The 19,593-nt window shown below is 40.8% G+C and overlaps 1 protein-coding gene across 3 annotated transcripts in view; it reads right to left on the reverse strand.

The window, feature by feature from the left end:
• The window catches only part of WAC (WW domain containing adaptor with coiled-coil), a 109,450-nt gene that overhangs the window by 71,213 nt on the left and 18,644 nt on the right, over window positions 1-19,593 (reverse strand). Inside the window, exon 1 of one of the 3 annotated variants that reach the window (XM_024223517.1) lies at window positions 6,305-6,368. The exons of the other annotated variants lie outside the window; for them this stretch is intronic. The gene's annotated coding sequence lies outside the window, so the exon portion shown is untranslated. Of the gene's footprint in view, window positions 1-6,304; window positions 6,369-19,593 lie in introns of those variants that run through there. 3 annotated transcript variants of the gene reach the window in all.

The following is a 19,593-nucleotide window of genomic DNA, read 5'->3' on the forward strand; positions in this document are numbered from 1 at the left end:
AACTTTAGCCCCTTACCTTAAGATGACAAGGAGTCCAGTGGCACCTTAAAGACTAACAGATTTATTTGGGCATAAGCTTTCGTGGGTAAAAAACCTCACTTCTTCAGATGCATGAAGTGAAAATTACAGACAGTAAACTTACAGAAAGTTCACTCCATGCATCTGAAGAAGTGAGGTTTTTTACCCACGAAAGCTTATGCCCAAATAAATCTGTTAGTCTTTAAGGTGCCACCAGACTCCTTGTTTTTGTGGATACAGACTAACACGGCTACCCCCTGATACTTACCTTAAGATGGCATCACTGTCCTAAGGAGGCCCTCAGGGAAATTACAGCATGCCACCCTAACACATGGAAGATGGTGAGGAAGGTGAAGAAGAACAGTGTTGTGGAAACCGAAGAGAGGTAATGTTTTTGGAAGTAAATGATGCCTAATGCTGCAGACGCAAGCCTCCTGAAATGCCTGCATCAGCTCTAGCAAGCTGCTGCAAATTCTCCCCAGATCAAAACTGCTGCACCTAAGAGTATAAATAGGAACAAGAATTTTGGGTTGTCTACACAGAAATGGCAAGTTTTTTTAGGACAGGGTAAGGTTATATCATATTTCTAGGACTTAACGTCATCTTTCCCAGGGCAGACCTAAAATTTTGTGGGAAGCGATAAGAGACATGACTTTCACTCTGCATTTTCTGACTTTAGTTTATGCCTTCTTTGCCCTAAAGGGACATGAGCAAGGAAATCTAGTGTAGTGGTGTGGAAGGCATTACCTTAACTCTGCATTTCCCGTTTTTTAACTTTTGTATTTTATTGAGTGTTTCCTGATTTTTGGAGGTTGTAATGTTCAAATGCCAACTTCCATGTTCTAGAAGGCTATAAGGCACAATGATCAGCAACTTGGACTCATGTTTAACAAAGGTTTGTTAGCAGTCATACTTTAGCCCATGAAATAAACAAAGGCTGAACATTCTTAGCTGCTCTACAGTAAAGGGAAGTATATTCCATAACCAAAGCTGAACTTCTTGCCCTTCCCGTTCATCTTCCAAATAGAAGATCAATTTTTATTGTTGTTTTTATTTTAATTTCTTCTCTTTTGCTATATCTCTAGTACCAACAAAGGAAAATATACAATGTATCCAGATACAATGTTTTTCCCCCCTCTACCTGGCTTGAACAAAGACTAGTCATTTGTTCCTTCAAACCCCCCCCCCCCCCCCCCCCCAAAACATCCCAGCCAGCATAATCTTAAATAAACAAGTGGACAGTCTTTTACTTCCTACATCCTCATACATTGTCACTAGGATATGAAAATGATAGTTCAAATGCCACAGCAGAAACAAGGAATCACACTTATTGTAAATTAAAATGATCTGCAAAACGGACATTTCCCATTATGAACCTCAAATGTTTAGCAGAGAAGTCCTACCTTTTCCCCCCTTTTGAACATTTGTTCAATGAAGTAACTCATTTTATATATACAGACATACCATAAATGTGTAAGTCCAAATAGTAAAAATTCTATGGAAATACCATGAAACAACTTTTTAAGATGAAGTAATGACACTTTAGTTAAGGTTAGTGCTTCCATTAGTTACTCCGGACTCAAACAAAGAAAGTCAACACCTGAAGCTAATTTAGGTTAATTTATGCGCTATGAACTAAAGTAATATGACTTGCCAGTGGCTTGTATTTTCACCTAATATGGAACTGATTTCTTAACTGATTGAGACAACTGAAGAAAGTTCAGTTTCTATTCAAGCATAGTGACTCCAGACTCACTGACACTGAGTATTTATTAATGAGATAAGTTTAATAGCCCACGACGTTTCATGGGGATAATTACCTTGCTGCAATCAAAATAACTAAATTGGCATTAATCTACACCTTTTGTTATTTCTATCCAAGCAGCTGTTTGGGTACTATTTCAGAATAAAGTATGAATGAAAGCCAGTAAGTTATTTTGGTTCAAGTTTGAGGGTAGACCAGCCGCATTGGAAAAACAGATACAACTGGTAATGGAATTCTCCAACTCTCCGCAGTATTTTAACATAAGAAATACTAATTAGGGACATATCTAGACTAGGGGGGAAAAACAACTTGCCCTGCAGGCCTGGTCTGCACTAGAGAGGTAGGTCAACAAAAGGCAGCAGAGGTCAACCTGGTTGTGCATGTGTCTACAGTTAAATTTGGCTCCCACTGACATAAATACCCCCTTATGTCGCCTTAATAATACCATCACCTCCCTGAGGTATAGAGCCACAGTCAATGTACTTAGGTTGACGCACTGTAAATGTAACCACTACATTACTTCTGTCAAATCTAACTGTCCTCCAGCAGCTGTCCCACAATGCCCCACACTGACCACTCTGTTCACCAGTGACCCCCGCTGCCCATGAGTCATGGAAATTGGAAGCCTGCCCTGCCCCCCCTCCCCCTTTAAAGCAATTTTTGAAATTCCTTTTCCTGATTGCCTGCTTGGCAAGCACACCTAGCAACTCTCCATTGTTGAATGCAACTGCCCAGCTGACCATACTGGCTACACGCACCAAATGCACTCCTACCTGGAGCAAACAAGAGACGTTGGATCTCCTGGACCTGTGACGAGAAGAGGCTGTGCAGGCATTACTCTGAACCAGCCATAGAAACGTTGATATCTACACAAGCAGATTGCCCCAAGAACGCAGTAGAAGGGGTATGACAGGGACCAGCAGCAGCGCCGCATGAATGCCAAGAAGCTTCAGCAGGCATACCAGAAAGCCATGGAAGTCAATGGTCGATACGATGACAAGCTGCAGACCTGCTGCTTTTACAAAGAATTGTCTGCCATCCTCGGCAGAGATCCCACCCCACTGCCAATAACACCATGAATACCTCGGAGGAGTCTAAGTCACAGGCCCCTGCCATGAACAGTGAGGAGGTAGGGGTGGTAGACTAGGAAGAGGAGGAGTACAGGGGACAGATGACAGTGGGATCCAGCTGCGCATTGAGCCAGGACCTGTTTTTGACTCCACCACAGTCTAGATCAGGGGTGGGCAACTTTTTGGTCCGAGGGCCATATCTGGGTCTGGAAATTGTATTGTGGGCTATGAATGCTCATGAAATTGGTGCAGCAAGGGGTGAGGGCTCTGGCTAGGGGGGATGACACTGGGGTGGGGCCAGAAATGACAGGTTCGGAGGGTGGGAGGGGGCTCCGGGCTGGGTCAGGGGGGTGGGGGGGGGGGGGGGGGATCAGGGCTGGGGGCGCGGGAGGGGGTCAAGGGTGCAGGCTCCGGGTGGCATTTACTTCAAGTAGCTCCCAGAAGCAGCAGCACATCCCCCCTCCGGCTCCTAAGGAGATGCACGGCCAGGCAGCTCTGCATGCTGCCCTGTCCGCAGGCGCTGCCCCTGCAGCTCCCATTGGCCAGCTACGGGGACAGTGCTTGGGGCAGGGGCAGCATGCGGAGCCCTCTGGCTGCCCTTAGGTGTAGGAGCCAGAGGGGGGACATGCCACTGCTTCCAGAAGCTGCACGGAGTGGGAAAACCCCCAACCCGCTCCATAGCTACAGCGGGGCAAGCCCCAGACCCCGCTCCCTGGTGGGAGTTCGAGGGCCGGATTAAAATGTCCAGAAGGCCAGATGCGGCCCACGGGCCGTAGTTTGCCCACCCCTGGTCTAGACTCTAGCATGGGTGAGACAAATTCTATTATTTGGAACATAACTTGTCTTCATCAGGTCACAATATATGCTTGCTGGTGCTCATCAGTTCAGAAAATGACCAATTACTTGTTACTGCACAGTGTCACAGCACTCATAAGATCATTCACAAACAGAATTAATAGGTGCACTGACAATGTTATATCCCTACATGTACAACGATGCACTACACGATTCATACCAGGCTGCAAAAGCTCAGGGCCAGGTAGAGCACATTACAACACCACAGGTTACTCTGGCTCACTAATAAAATGGTCTTTCAAGGCCTCCCTGAGCAGTATAGCTCTGCATACAGCTCTTTTAATAGCCCTTCTATCTGGCTATTCAAATTCAGCAGACAGAAGCTCCACCTCCATCCTCCACCTCAGCAGAAACTTTTCCCTCTTTGCTTCACAGATATTATGCAGAACATAGCAGACAGCTATAAACATTGGGATATTTTTCTCATTGAGGTCCAAACTTCTGAGTAAACACCACCAGCACCCCTTCAAACAACCAAAACCAACCAAAACTTAAATGTATACCCCAATTTAAAAAAACATAGTAAGAGAACCAAAAAAGAGCCACTGTGGTTGAACAACAAAGTAAAAGAAGCAGTGAGAGGCAAAAAGGTAATTCTAATGCTACTCTTACCACCAATAAGCTATTGCACAAGTTTTATTTGTGTGTGTATGGGTAGAGAGGAATTTTCTGTGTCTCTAGCTCTCTAGAAAGATGGATTTGGGAATATTTTGGAGATGTTCTTGTATCTACTAGCAGTGTCAAATAGGATCAGGAATCAAATATAATTAGGGTAACTGATACAGAGCCTGATAGCAAGAATTAATGCTATGAAAATGGTGCCGCTGATAACGAAGCTAACAAAAAAAATACTACACTGTCTAGGTATTTTATTTCCTCTTATTTCATGTGTATGCAAACACAAAGTTGATCATTAGATGGTGAGGTAGACATAACTCCCCCCGGGGATAAGGAAGTAGTGGTAGTACATTTTTCAAATGATAGTGTCCCGAATATAAAAAGATAGTAAGAGAAAAGTTCAATTGCACACTGTTGCTTTTAGGAACTTTAAGTTTAATTCTAATAAAATATCTTACATATTGTATTCTGATAAATTAATAACTAACAAATCTGTATAGTAACATCCACTTTCCCTTCCAAAAAATTAAGCCTGAAGAAAAAGTAATTTGTTAAGCTAAGTCATTGCTTGAACAAGGCCTGCACATATTATCAAATAGAAGTACTGGCACGATAGGCAGCCTAGGCTGAAGCCCCAAACAATAAAACTATACACCACCACAAATGCTGTACAAATAGATAAATAGCTGAAGAAATGGACTTCAGAATACAAGCTTTCATTTTAAATGAAAGTTATAGTCCGGGGTCGGCAACCTCTGGCACACGGCTCGCCAGGGTAAGCACCCTGGCGGGCCGGGCCAGTTTATTTAACTGCTCACTCGCGGGAAGCGGCGCGGGATGTGCTGGCCGCGGCTTCCCGCCGCCCCTATTGGCCTGGGACAGCGAACCGCGGCCAGTGGGGGCCGCGATCGGCCGAACCTGCCGTGTCAGCAGGTAAATAAACTGGCCCGGCCCGCTAGGGTGCTTACCCTGGTGAGCCGTGTGCCAGAGGTCTAACCCTTATTGTTCTGAAAATAAACTTTGAAACAAGAAATTAATATAACCAATGCAATGATGAATGGTTGAGAGTTTGTAGAAAGTCTGAAAAACCTCAAGGACTGTGAACTGCTCCCTTTCATTTCAATGGAGATGTTCAAACTCTGAAGCCTGATGACAGCAATTAAGGTGTTAGTTATTTCATTGATGATCATTTTAGCAGAAACCTAAAGCATCTATGGTTTGTATGATACACAAAGTTAAACTTTTTCAGCATAAAAGAGAATATACTGTCAAAACAGCACCTATGATAATATACAATTATATATAGCCTTGCCTACACTTCTAATAAATAAGTTGTTTTGGCTCTAGTATTAGCCAAAATGAATTTTTTTACTTTTAACAGTTTAAAACATTACTAAAATCATTGGATTTTTTTTTTTTTTTTTAAACTTTACACTATTGAATTAAGTTGCTGATTTTAATAATGATGTGTGACCTTATTTTAAATTAGTCCCCTCTAATTGGAGTAGATTAATTGGAAGTAGTATCCATAGGAAAGGAATTGTAAAAGAACTTGGTTAGTTATTTCAAACATATGCAGTATTAAACTACTTTAAATACCCACTAACACCTGAAAAACAACTATTTTAAACAATGCTGCTTATATATCAAACTGTTTATTTACTCTACCCCCCCCCCTTTTAAAAAATTTATTGTGGACACTAATATAAGAGGGTGTTCGTATTTAAAGATCTTAAAATGTGGTCCTATGTCTCATCTATCACCATTACACAAATACACATACATTTCGGTATTTCATAATATGAGGCCATCACTGAAACACAAACTGAGTAGGGTCCTCCTCCCCCTCATTACTTACATTTAAGAGATTAATACAAGGTGTCATTTTGTTTCTAGACCCTGCCTTTTACTCAGCTGTCATCACTAACAGAGTAGGTGTAGATATCACCAGGGATAACTAATTTGTACCCATTCTCACCTGCTCCTCTTCTTGATCCTTTTGCAGTGAGAAGATTAGGTATGGAGTGACGCTTCTGCCACAGGTAACAGATAGAAAGCACCTTCCCACTCCCCGCCCTAGAAAAAGATCAGGTTCAGTGCACCTATAGCATTGAATCCACTTGGACTCATGGATTCCCTTCACATGAGCTACTACAAATTTTCTTATGCCCCTCATCTTCCCAAGTTGAATTCCTGGAGGGAGGCTTAGGGGTAAAAACAAATTCACTTCTTGTTGTCCCACAATAGTAGGTATAACAATGCTGCTAGCTGTCCCTTATCAGGTAGAACAGCATAGCAACACACAAAAACCACCTTCAGTCAGATTCTCTCTCAATATATTATCTACTTAATACTGCTCTTAAATGACATTTAAAGAATAATAAGAAAGATGTTTCACTAAGGTCATCCACCACAGAAACAGGAGGTTCTTTTGGGGGGCGGGGGGAGGAGGGGAGGGTGTAAAAATGGGAGAGAGGACCAATGAAACACTACAGTTTCTATTTCTTCATTTGAAGTTATCTACTATAACAAACCATTTCCAGAGCAACCAATTGAGAAGTTGTAAACTGAATAATGTAACTTCGAGCAATGGAACAACAGCAGCTGGAAAAGACAATTACAGTACTTGGAATTCCTATTATCCAGAGGTAACATTAACTCTTGAATCTAGTATGATATAATGTTGCTGTGCTCAGAAGATCTCATCTAAGATTATGAACGCCTAAATTTCCTCAAACAAGTGGTGCACACTTCACCAATTCGTTCCTTTGACCAAATGAGAATTTTTAATACACCTAAAAATAAATATTTTATTAGAACATATGTATACAATGTGGCAAAAAGTTACCTACTACCAATCCCAGCCTCATTCTGCATTTTACAGAGGTTCAGCTTTTATCTGTGATGAAGAGTCTCGCTATATCAGGATACACATCAAGACTCATACTCTACACATCCTGCAGCTCAGGCTACATTGAAGTGCCACTATGGAGCTGATCCAGTTGGATCACCACCTAAGTGGTGATCTAGATTTCCAGCATGTAACCTTTGTGGAGCTTTGTGGAAATCTTTTGCACCAATTTGAACTGTACTGTCTAGAACTGGGGTGGGCAAACTTTTTGGCCCGACGGCCATATCTGGGTATGGAAATTGTATGGCGCACTATAAATGCTCACAAAATTGGGGGTTGGGGTGAGGGCTCCGGCTGGGGGTGTGGGCTCTGGGGTGGGACGAGAAATGAGGCGTCATGGGTGCAGGAGGGGGCTCCGGACTGGGGTGCGGGCTCTGGGGTGGGGCTGAAGGGTTGGGGGTGCAGGAGGTTGCTCCGGGCTGGGATGGAAGGGTTCGGAGAGCGGGAAGGGGAAATCAGGGCTGGAGAAGGGGCACGGGAGGGGGTCAGGGGTGCAGGCTCTGGGTGGCGCTTACCTCAAGCAACTCTTAGAAGCAGCAGCATGTCCCTCCTCTGGCTCCTACGCAGAGGCACAGCCAGGTGCCGCCTGTGCAGCTCCCATTGGCCGCGGTTCGGTTGGCATGCTTGGGGCAGGGGCAGTGTGCGGAGCCCCCCTGGCTGCCCCTATGTGTAGGAGCTGGAGGGGGGACATGCCACTGCTTCCGGGAGCTGGTGGAGCAGGGCAAGCCCCCAACCCTGCTCCCTGGCTAGAGCGGGACAAGCCCCGGATCCAACTTCCTGGCGGGAGCTCGAGGGCCAAATTAAAATATCTGTAGGGCCGGATGCGGCCCCCGGGCCATAGTTTGCCCACCCCTGGTTTAGAAGCTTTACAGGCTGCTAAGCATAGTCTAAAGAGGTCGTCAAAAACTTACCCCCCTGAAGCTAATCTCACCACCAAATACACATGGTTCTCAATGAAGCAGAACAAAATTTTTATGATTTGTCTTACCATAGCACCTAGGAGTCCTAGCAAGGACCAGGTCCCCAACTCTCTAGGTGCTGTAAACAAAGAACAAAAAGACAATCCCTCCTGCCCAAGGAGCTTAGAATTCTGTATTTGCCCATGAAAAAAAAGGTGCATACATATACAGCAGTGCTTTAGAGTACTGGTTTATTTCAAATCTATAAACTTTCCTTCTAAATGAAAAGAAAAAGAAAGCCAATTGCCCAGAAAGACAACATGAGGCCTCAAAGGGAGAACGGAAATAATTTTAAGTTATCACAGGAGTTGATATGAGAGTTGTGTATTTCGTTTGTTTAAAAATGAAAAAGACCAAAACAAAATGCAGCATGTAATTCATCCAGTAATTAGAGAGAAGGAACAGGCACTTGAAAGAGTTATGCCCATTGTGCCTTCTGAATAGGTGAAACCCAACTAATTGGTGTTGAGGAAATTTAACGCTCCTGTTTTTTATCTGAAATATTTTGAACTCACATACAAAACAGGAAAGTGTAGTTCAATTATAAAACTAATTGCCTTTACAGAACAGAAGTTTAAAAACAATCCCGCTAAGAAAAAATACTATAGCAAAGAAAAGTCTAAAAACTGTATTTTTCAAGTTTTTTCCCCAAGACTTTTATGCAATCTGTTATTTGATATCATAGAAATAGCACTGATTTTACATATCTACCCTTCTGGGGTCTCCTGCCATTAATACATCATCCTTGACTGCCAGATACAAAGTAGAATATGCAAGTTACGTAATATTAGCTAGCAACAGTATGGGAGTCTCAGAAATGCTTACTAAGATCTACATAAAATGCAAGTCACATTTCAACTAATTTCTCATTCACTATGGTATTCTTCTAAGTATTCATTTCTGACAAAAACAGTGTTAAGTTATACTTCTGCAAACCATTTGAAGTGACATTACATAAAACGGAACATGCACGTTTAATACAATAAGCCCAAGAAGCCTTTTTTTTTTTGGTTAACATTGTATAGCAAAGGAATTCTAGTATTTGAAAGCTTTTTGGATCTCTCCTTCTGTTGAAATAAAAACAGCCTAGCGTTACTCATACAGGTATCAAGTATTTCCATTTGAAATTTTTATTTTTTTAGAAATGAAGAAAAATGGTTTAATGGAACAGAAATCGCTAACATATTTGCAAGGTTACATGACTCACAAAATGCCCCCCAAAATAAAAATTTTAAAACAAATTGTGAGTTATAGTATCTCAACTTCCAAAGTGAAATTTAAGGAATGTTAAATTTTTTTTTTTATATATATATATATATATATAAAAAAAAAAAGAGTATGGAGATGGACTCCCACTGTCACTCTCCAAGTCTTCCCCACATCTTCATTCACTATTTCTTCCTTCTTTTAGATTCAAAACAGCAGGTGGAGTTCAGTGCTAGCAACTCTCTGCAATACTCTTTAACACATCCGTGGCACCTACTATAAGAAAAGCTGACTAGAAACATGCAATCAGTTTTACTCACAAAAGGCACCACAAGTTAAGTACTTCAATGCACGAGAGCAATGTTACTAATTCTACAGCTTCTAGCACCAGTAAATATCTGTGGGAAAATATAGAACTGCTGATGACTGCCAGTTTGAGACTCTGCATTTCCTCCTATATTATTTACATTACCTCTTATTTTTATTAAATACATTGAAAAATCATGAATACTCTACAAAGAGAAACAAAAAGGTGGATGTCAACAAAGCAAAACTATGCATATATTCCTGAAAATAGTACAGACAAAAACATTCAGATCCCTGACAAGATGTGACAGTGGTCACAGAAGAGCTGCTTTTTTTTCTTCTTAGTTTACGTAGAGAAAAATAGATAAAAAGCCTTTAATCTCTTGTCATAAGCTACAAAATAAGAATAGTGGGTGATGGCTTGATGGCCAAAGTTCTGAGTCACATTGTATAGTCTAACAGATATCCTTATAGCTATATAATCCTAATTACAATGAGGAAAAGAGGGGATAAGCAGAGGCAAGAAAATTTGTAAATTTCTTCATCAGTATTCTCTCTTGGTAAACCATGAAGTAAGAGTGGATGGGACCTCTTCTCTTTCTCCAATAACATGCTATCAAATCTTGATGCTATTATGCAGTGCAAAATTTATCTCCATCACACATTTTCTAATGGAACCCCAATAGTATTACCAGCGCCAGTCGGACAACCCATGCCACCATCATTCTGATCAGATGGGGAGTAAGGTCTAGGACAGTGGTTTTCAAACTGTGGGTCGCGACCCCCTTTGAATGGGATCGCCAGGGCAGGCTTAGACTTGCTGGGGCCCAAGGCCAAAGCCAAAGCCTGAGGGCTTCAGCCCTGGGTGGCGTGGCTCAGGTTGCAGGTCCCCTGCCTGGGGCTGAAGCCCTTGAGCTTTAACTTTGGCCCCCCAGGCCCAAAGCGGTGAAGCTCAGGCTTGGACCCCCCACCCAGGGCAGTGGGGCTCAGGTTTTGGTCCCTCCTCATGGGGTCATGAGGAAATTTTCTTTAATCAGAAGGGGGTTGCAGTGCAATGAAGTTTGAGAACCCCTGGTCTAGGATATCCTATCACAGTTGCTGCCCTTGACTACCAGATGAGACTGCTGAAAGAAGATTAAAACCATATGATCCTAGTCCATGTCATTCTGAGACCAGCTTACTACAGCACAATATATTATTCCAGTAGTGGTCTTAAGAGAGAAGGAAAAACAAATAGAAAGACAAGCGGGGCTTGGGAGAAGGAAAGTACTATCTTTACTTTTCCTCCCCCCTTCTTCACCCCAATGAGTATATAATGCTTTAACACCACAATAAAAAGAAAAAAGTGTCCAACTCATAAATGATGTAATAAATAACATGTTCATTTCTCATTACTAATATTTGTTTTCCATTAGAAATTTACTTGTCATAAGGCACCCCCTGCTTGAAGTGGCCTCTGCTTGCAGGCTTCAGGGTGACAAGTGTGCCTTGTTTCCCCTCTGAGTGTTCCCTGAAACAGTCCAAGCAATCTTTCTTAGTGCAAATAACCCTTATGGGGTTAATTTACTACAGAAAAAACCCTATGCACATAACAAATCCCTTCACCATAATCCAGTGAATACATCAAATACAGCCCCAGCTCTCCCAACACAGCCCTCCTCCAGCCCTCTGGCTTCAGCTCTCTAGCTTTGAGACATAGCAAGCACGTCCATCTGCTGCTCTCAGTCTTCAGTCCTCTCCATCCTTGGCTCAGAAAGGACAGCTGGCTAGCCCCTCAACTGGCTTTCAAATAATCCCTCCCCTCTTTCCAGAGAAAACTTTCCCCAGAGACCCCATCCAGTTTTCTCACTGACTCTTCCACCAGAACTCTCTTTCCTGACTTCGTTCAGGGACTTTCCCTCTCTCAATTTTCCCCTGATCCTTTGTAGGCCCCAGGTCCTGCCACACCTTCTTAAGAACTGGGAGCACCTATTGAGGCAGCAGGGGACCTGGACCTGCTTCATTTAGAGGGGTTAGTCATCCTATGACACTGTTTTCATTTGGTCATGACTTACCAAACATTTAACCTTTTCCACAGGAATTTTTCATACTCTGTTCTGTCCAAAATCAATTTTAAAAAAGTTTAAGCAACAACCAACAGCATGTTTGAGCTGAATGGGTTGAAATGGTTTTCTACCACTGTAAAACACTGTTGCAATCGTTTTCTCCAGAAGGGAAACTCAAAAGACTGAACTTTGAAACTTGATATGTACACAATCTATGATGAAAGAAGTACATGGCTTTCCAAAAATATTAACAGTTTAGCTAGTTAAAGTTGGTAATGTCTGTGTGTCTGTACAGGCTCTGAGAACCTTCACTAGTCATAGGCACCTTAGGACTTAAAATCTCTTTCTACTCTCTGGCTGCTCCTACCCTGCACATTAGAATTTTTTGTTATGCGGTTTCTTTAAAAAGTCAGTCAAAAGTGAGGCAATACAAGTTTGATGGCACTTTGTAGTCCCTTACTCATCACCTTTCAACTGAACACTGATCAAGGAATTTTACTCAAATTCTCAAAAAAAATTTGGACAGTCCAAGCGTCGAAAAAAGTGTAGATCACTTGGTAACGCTAAAGACAGGTATAAGTATCTGGAAGTAAGAGGTCACAACAGAAACTCTATGTGCTATCTGCATCCTCGATAATAAAATACTGTAAAACTGTATACAAAGGAGGAAATATGTTTAGATATATAGTATATCCACAGTCAACACGACAGTTTAGTTTTAGCTTTTTTTTTAAATAAATTTATTTCTATAAAGCAAGTTTTCGTTACTAAGGCAACAACCCACAAGGTGGACCTAAATTCTATGTCAAAATTCTTTTGCTTCTGCAGCAGTCTAGCACTGAATTCAGTGACAGACTGGAAATTAGGCTTCAAATCTTCCTTAATAAGGAAGATTAAACCAAATTTAATATCTGACTGAATAACAGAATAAGTAAAGTATAACTGTTCTTTTGATGTGTCAACACTATGCTGCCCTACCCCTAATTTTCAGTGTTTCACAAATGTTAGTGTTGACAACATAAATGCATGTTACATATCTATCCAATCCCTCCATGACAAGTTCAGATTCTACATGAAACAAGCTTAAGTATTAAAAGCTTATGTTTTATTCGACTTTTCAAACTACTGCTCTGATGGACAACCAAAGTGACCAGGTTACAAAAGGTAAGTCCATGTCCCAGAAAAACCTTAGATCACCACCAGCATTCGGATGGGACAGTGGCAATCTATTAGCTGCAGCCCAATGCAATTAAGAACTTTATATGCTGTAATTAACATGCAGACTAGCAGTTGAAAGCAAATGTGTAGCTAATGCAGAGCATGAGGCACTCCTGTTTGTGTTCACAGCAGGAAACTGTACTCAAGATTAGTTGTGCATTTTTCAGCCAAACTTTACACGTGGTTTTCAAGCATAGCTGCCCAACCCTCCTACTTGTAAATTCAAAGCTAAATTATTGCATAATGTGACAAAGACATGAATTATAATTGCAAGGTCTGCAAAATAATTCTCTCAAACTGACTGCTTGTACATGCAGAAGTTCTTATTTTGTATAGTACGAAATCAAAGTTCAAAGCTTTCCCTCTGCAATAATCACTATTGTACTTTTAAACATGATTTTGTCCCTTTCAACACTATGTACTAAGATGTGTTTAACATGTTGAACAACATGTTAACATTTTAACTATAGTTTATCAATGTAAACAAGGCTATATAGGGCTGTAGGTTCAGGCAGCAGCCCACCAGCATGAGCTTCTTGTATCTACTTTTGTGGCACTCAGTTTAGTCCCACTATACCAAAACCTTTCTGGTGAATGAAACCATCGGGCAGGGGGAGATCAGAGCTATAAGAAAAGACAAGGGAGTGAAAGCAAGTCATGTAAAAGAATAGAGGGAAAAAATATTTTTAAAGAACAGAAAAAAAGACAGAAAAAAGCAAAACAAGACAAAATAATCTGAGAGGCTACAGCTATAATGGAAGGATATAATACAAGGAACCTGGAGTCAGTAAAAGGGGCAATATGTCAATCCATCCCAAAAGTGGCTTTAACAAACACAAATAGGAACAATTGACAATAATTCCCCGGTACACAGACCAACAGTACGCTAATGACTCCATAGTTATTGATTGTTATGTATCTTTGCTACATCTGAAAGCTGTTACAGGACATAAACCAAACCAATAAAGTCCAGAAAGTTTAATGTCCAAAAATCATGTATTTCTTCAAAGATTCTAAATTTACATTCATAAGAACAGATATTAATTCAGGAGTCTTGGACAAATTCAACTCAAATAATTACATTCTACCTACCTAAAATTTCCCCTGTAATTTCATTTGGAAAAATGTATTTTTATTTCCTGTCCTAGATTTCTTAGCTTGTTGAGGTGGAGCACTGAGCACTGCTAACTGAAACTTTTCATCTCAGAGATGCTTGTGTTCCACAGGTAGATGAAGTGATTCTTCTGCATAGTTGCATATCAGTTTAAATATGTAAAGTGCTTTGGGATGAAAGTACTAAATATAAATGGAAGATCTTTATTAAAAGAAATTTAAGTCTGTCATATTAATCTTAACTTCTATCAAAATATTTGCTTATTTGACGACTGAAGTTAACATAAAAAAAGCTAAAGCTTACCCCTCCTCTAGCAAGTGCTCTCTGTCCTACGAAGTGGCAAAGTGAGCTAAGTCCTATCTTCTCACAAACACAGACAGACAGACAGACACACACACACACCCCTGCCAAGTTCTGATCACAAAGCCTATGTTTGCAGCAGGCTGTCTTCCACAGCTGATGCCCCTTCCCACCCAAACAGGAAGCTTCTCTCCTGAAGAGCCAGAATTCCAGCTGACATCACCCCTGAATTCTGCAAAGCCATTGCATACCTTTCTCTCCACTACATGTACATATAGCTACATCACTCTACACACACAACTGCTCCCCAACTGCAAGCACGTGTGAGGTGGGATTCAAGTTTAAGCATAAATTTTCAGCCTCGGTGGGGAAGGGACAGCAGCTCTGAAATATAGAGATGTACACTTTGAGAAGTGGCCAGAACAGTGCAGGATGGAGGTGGTGGTGGTGGTGAACAGATAAGACCACCAATTTTTCTCTGTCTGGTAAGATAGCAGTTGCTTGGATAGAAGGTCAGAGTTACCCACAGCAATGAGAAGCAGAGCAGTCAATGCAAAGTGAGCAGTCAGATTAAAACCTATTTGTTCAACAGTTTCACGGATCACTTTGATGTGTAAAAAATTTCCTCCTCTGACGAGGCTAAATGGAGAGACTGCAAATTTAAATGTTATGGTCTGCATAGATACTATTCCTTTTCATGTTACTTTAGACATTCTAATTTTAAAAAAAAGGAGGAACCTCCGTTATCTCCATCTGTCATCTCACTTCACAGAGAGCCTTCTTTCTGTTGTATGTGTCACGGAGGATAGACAGGAATTGTTACAGGCAACTGTAATTTAATTTAACAGGAAAAGAGAGAGAATAATTTCCAGTAAGGGTAAGTTTCCACTGTAATGTTAACCTGCACGATTGGTACACGGTTGTGAGCATTTGAGTTGACCTATCCTGGGTGTGAGCAGCCACATTGCAAAGCCATACTTCAGTTCCTCCATCCACACTGGTATTGCACTCACTCAAGTGTGTTGTTAGCACTTGGAGGGCATATCCTATGGCTCTTAGAACTGTTATAAGGTGAGCCACTCTAGAATTCTCTTAGTGAACTGTGGGAGAACTTTGTCCTTCTGGGGACAAGGGAGAATTGTGGGAAGGCACTGAAGGACTATCAGCACTCAAATAGTTTAGCCTTTTTGCTTACTGCAAAATGGGCAGTTTATCAATGCAAGTGTAAGGAGCATGAAGGCTTTAGCCTATACCCCAGGATAGACTAGCTAGCCCAGTTTAAAAGCATCAAACTTGGGTCAGAGGTTTTGTGTGTGGACAGGAGCTGGGTTAGGGACAACACCCTAGTAAGAGTCCAGTTTAATTCTGCAGTGAAGACAAGCTTTAATTAAACTCCACTCCTATCAGGTAAAAATGTAATGGAAATCTTTGCTCTACAATTCAACAAACACAAAGCTCTCCTCATACAAACATACCATACTGAAATGAGAGAAAATGAAAAATGTCTAATAAAGCTGCTCATTTATGAGACTCGGATTCCATATTTGTGGGTGGGATAAGAGAACTTAACGGGATGGGTAGAATAAATAAAAACTGATTGAACAGTTTACCTTAACTACAGCATAGCAAACTACAGAAGTTGAACTGCTGAGGCTTCACATGTATTTCTTCGTTAATATTTGGTTTTGCATGTTTAATACATCTCTCTATAACCTTTCCAATTTTTTTAGATACTCTAATTCTGGCTTCAACACAGCACCCAAATAACTATTACAAAACATGAATAAGAGCTTGTCTACATTTAAAACGTGATGCTGCACCGCTGTAGTGCTTCAGTGAAGATGCTATGTATGTTGATGGGAAGGCTTCTCCCACTGGCCTAGTACTCCACCTTTCTGAGAAACGGTAGCTGGTCGACAGGAGAATTCTCCCGTCAACCGAGAGCTGCCTACACTAGAGGTTGAATTGATTTAACTTCATCACTTAGGAGTGTGGATTTTTCACATCCCGAAGTGACATAAATACACCAACCTAATTTCCTAGTGTAGACCAGACCTAACAAAACAAAGTGTTTAGAAAACAAGGCTTCAAGTTATAGTAGTGCCGAAGAGTATATGAAATGAATTTGCTTTATAATCTTATATCAAAGATGAGAACCAGTTTTCCAAAAATAATGTGATCAAACCATGCCCCAAGACCAAGACTTTATACAACATTTTAAGTAGGAATGCATTTTACGGATGAATTCTTGAATAGATAAACAGAGATGTGCAGACAAACACAAGTGTATCTACTTTAATTAAAAAAAAAAAAATCAGCAGGCAGTCAATAAAAGCACCCTTTGTTAAATCTGACAAAATTCTGTTTTCTCAACTGGTAGTGCACTAGTACTTCAATTTCCATATTGTAAAGAATACGGCTTCTTCCATAAACCCAAGTGAATTAGGGAATAAACATAAGAAAATGCTGAAAAATAAGCTTAAAACTGTAGTTAGTAGCTTAAATTTTCAAAGAGACTAGTAATTTACAGTATATAATTTGAGACACCATTAAGGAGTCTGCTCTTCAGAGGGTGGGTGCCCACTTTCTGAAAATCAGGTCCCTTAAAGGTGTCTCAAATTGGCCACCCAAAAAATTATCTAGTCCATTTGAAAATTTCAACCAGTATTTTTACTTTACATCTCAGAGGTTCCCAAAGTGATATATAAATGCAGACATACTAGGAGTAGACTATATTTGTTATTTAATAGCAGGTATGCTACTACCCCACTTCTTATTTACATAAGTGATGCCTCATAATTAGGGGTCAGTGTCTGTCACAGAGGTCACAGATTCTGTGTCTTTCTGTGACTTCTGCAGCGGCCAGTGTGGCTGACTCCGGGGCTAGCTACACCGACCACTGCTGTAGTGGCTCCACAGCCAGCCACTTGAGTGGCCCCCAACACCCGGCTGGTCTACACTACAGCTGTAAGTCAACATAAGTTACACTACTTCAGTTACATAAGTTACTGAAGTTGACGTAACGTAGGTCAACTTACAGCGGTATCTATACCACGCTGTGTTGACAGGAGATGCTCCCCATCAACTTACCTTACTCTTCTCAGGGAGCTGGAGTACAGAAGTCGACGGGAAAGCACTCTGCCATCAACTTAACTAAATCGACACCACTGCATTGATAGCAGCACTGCCGATCTAGACGCAAGTGTAGACATGCCCTTAGTCTGCATTTCCTGATTTTTTTTTTTTAACATTTGTTTTGGTGTTTAGTAGGATTCTAATGTACTTGCAAGGGGGACATGAGAGACCTTAGCTCCACACTTCCTAATTTTCCAACTGAGCTGGGGGAATTAAACTCATATTTGGGAACAGCAGGGGGAGCACAGCAGAATGTTGAGGGCCTGCAGCCTTAACTCCATGGTAAGTAACCTTAACTGCATGTGAAGTAGTATCCAGACGCTTCACTCAGGATCAGGGGCCCCAGTTTACTAAATAGGGGAAATTTAGGTGGTTGTTCAACATTTGTACATGATGTTGTACAGAGAGACTAAGATAAAGTCAGCATTCAGATTACAAGCTAGGACCCCAATCTTCCAAATATTTACACATTTGTAACTTTACTACCATTGTTGTCAATGGGACGACTCCTGCTAGTAAACTTAAGCACCTGCGTAAGAGCTTGCAGGATGAAGGCCTAGGATGGTAACATGTAGTAACTAAAATCAGAATTTGAGCAGGACATTTTACATCTTTAGTTCTACAAAATGTGCCACGAGCACTTCAAGTGGTCAGGACCTCCATTTTACATCTCGTTAGAAAGATGTCACCTCCCACCGCTGAATGCACCCCAAAGATATGCTGGGTATTGGTTCAGTAACAGAAGCAGAACAGTTATATTTTTCTTTGGAATTTTTACTCAAGTACTAACAAGAACCAACTCTGCTTAGCTTATGTGAGATCAGACAAGATCACAGCTTGCAGTGGTATAGCTACAGGCTTATCAGGTTATGTCCAACAACAAACAAATAGTCTTAAAATGGAGAAATCAAACATTGGAGTCCAGGGAGGACTGCAATAAAGAAATAATTCTTTGCAAATTAATGTTAGTGTCTATCAGTAAATATTCAATAAAGCCCTGAATCTGGGCCACATATAGCAACAGATTACATTTTGAACTGAAAGGTATTGAGAGCTATGAGGATTGCCTGTCCAAACCTAAAAACATATCAAGCTACAAGAGGAATGTTTTGCCACATTTTATGAACTAGATGGGCTTTCCAATCATTTCTATCATTTAAACCCATAACACAATTATATAGCTCTTCACTTTTATGCTAACTTTAAAGTACCCATATAAAATAAAGAATGATGAAATCATCTAAGACGCTTAAGGCAAATCAATGATTTAGAAAGAACCAAGTCAAATTCAACACTATAGTCAGATCAATTTCTTATTTGATCATTCTTAATTTGTTAGAAATCCCATGCCAGGAGATGTCAACCTGTTGCATTTAAAGATGAGCCGCTGGCTGTTGGTAGTAACAACACTGGCATCTTCTTTCAAGATTCCAGCAGAATAAGACATTCTTCCTCAATACAACATCCCTTGCTTGCAATGTATGGTTCCAAAAATTCACTTGTATATCTACTGGTCTGTATATTTACTGTAGCTTTACAGTCTAATAAAGAAATGTGCAAACTGAAGGGGGTACTGATCACTAATAAAGTTTCCAAGCTCTGTAATACATGAAGTATGCTAAATAATACATCAAGAAGTATTTTCCTTCTCTCCACATTAGACAGAGGTCTTGGAATTTCTGTATGAATAGCAGAAAACAGAGTTCTCACAAGATGAAATCTATAATGATGTTTAATAATGAAGAAACCATGTTTCATCACCATTGCCTATTCAATTACATTAGTGATTGAGATATTGTGAAATGTTTCAGTCTCAAAATGGATGCTGTGGTGGAACATTCACTGGCCATTTTAAGTGTCAATTACTTTCTAGACAGAGTAAATGGCCCTCTAAAGACCATGCAAAATAGCTGTTGATCATTAAAACAGATTTCAGAGTAGCAGCCGTGTTAGTCTGTATCCGCAAAAATAACAGGAGTACTTGTGGCACCTTAGAGACTAACAAATTTATTAGAGCATAAGCTTTCGTGGGCTACAACCCACTTCTTCGGATGCATCCGAAGAAGTGGGTTG

This window comes from Terrapene carolina, unplaced genomic scaffold (assembly GCF_002925995.2).
Source record: "Terrapene carolina triunguis isolate 2854851 unplaced genomic scaffold, T_m_triunguis-2.0 Scaffold111, whole genome shotgun sequence".
NCBI classification, from domain to species: domain Eukaryota; kingdom Metazoa; phylum Chordata; order Testudines; family Emydidae; genus Terrapene; species Terrapene triunguis.